Source organism: Rhinolophus sinicus, linkage group LG05 (genome assembly GCF_036562045.2).
Source record: "Rhinolophus sinicus isolate RSC01 linkage group LG05, ASM3656204v1, whole genome shotgun sequence".
Taxonomy (NCBI): domain Eukaryota; kingdom Metazoa; phylum Chordata; class Mammalia; order Chiroptera; family Rhinolophidae; genus Rhinolophus; species Rhinolophus sinicus.
The window spans coordinates 139574030-139575576 of NC_133755.1; positions in this window are offsets into that span (position 1 = coordinate 139574030).

Below are 1547 nucleotides of genomic sequence, written 5' to 3' on the forward strand. Positions count from 1 at the left end.
TCCATTGGCCCGTACGCCTGAGTCTCTGTCACTATTCTCCTGGAGAAAGGAGACATTGACCTCCTCTTGTAAGCTCCGTGGGGTTGGGGCTCTGCCAAGCCCTGGGAGCGGGTCCACTCTTAGCAGCTCTTCGCTTTCTAGTTTGCAAACCCTCCATCTCGCCACCAGCCTGGGATTTTTCCAGCTGCTTTGTAGGCATGGTAAATAACGGGTGAACCTGTCCAACTCCCAGCAAGTTCTGAGCAGAAGCCAACCCTGGTTTCTTCACTTGGCTGCCCAGAATTATCTGCCATCTCCCATTGGTGCCTGGCTCTGCTGGGTCAGCTGGTGGGAGGGGGCGTGGGGGGTGGGGAGGGCAGAATAATGTTGTTGATCACTAAGATGGTGACCTGCTTGCAGTTGGAAAAAATAGTTAGGAAATAATCTAGGATAAAAACCAAGTGATTCTTTAACCCACATATTCAAATAGTTGCTGAGTGTTCACCGTGTGGCCGACACGTTACAGTCCACAAATTTGTTCATAGGGAAGCCATTTGATGTCACAAAATAATGATGATAACATTGTAACTAATATGTATTTAGTTCGCCTTAACCATATACTAGACACATGCATGACACACTATAGCACAACCACTAAATGAAGTAGGTACTATTCGTATCACCATTCTATAGATGAGTAAATAGAGGCTCCAGGACAGTGAGAACTGGCCCAAGGTTTCTTAAGTGGCAAAGCCCAGTCTGAATGTCAGTCTTCAAGGCTGAAGGTCTCCACCAAAGTACACACTTTTGTGCCACGAGATCTGTCTGTTTTACTTTGAGCAAATCACCTAACTTCTAAGTTTCAGTTTCCCCATTTGAAAATTGTGATTAAACTAAGATTTCTCATACAAGTTGTTGTGAACATGTGCTGAGTTAAGATATGTAAAATTCTTCGTAAGGTGGGATCTATATTTTATTGAGCACCTACTATAAAGTCAATCAACAAACACTTGCAGAGCAGTCACTCTGTCCCGGGCATGTTGCAAGGACTACAGGAGATTTAAGAATTTCTAAAATGATGTTATTTCCCTTGAGAAAGGAAACAAGGCAGAATAAGACAGTCCTCTAATAAGGTAGCTCTAACCATAGGTGCTGAGAGGGCTCAGGAGAGAGGGAGCATGGTGGACCCAAGTGGCCAATAGAGGAGAGGCTGGGAAATGAGGAAGGCTCCAAAGAATCAGTGAGATTGGATGGACGATGAAGAGCAGGGGAGGAAATACTGGGAGGGAGAATGGTGTGAGCAAAGCCGCAGAGGCAGGAAGTTCAAAGAGAGCTGAGGAAATGATGGGTGGCGACATGAAGAGGTATGTGTCAGAGCAGAGTGTGAAAAGTGCCAGAAATCTGGCTAGGATGGAGGACTGTATTTGAAAAGTAATGAGAGCCCTGGAAGACATTTGAGAGGGCTCCTTCTTCTCCCTGCCTGTGAGTCTAAAAGGAAGATGAGAAGGAAAACATTTAGAAATGAAACCAAGAAAGTTGTGTGTGTATACAGCTAATAGGTGTTATTT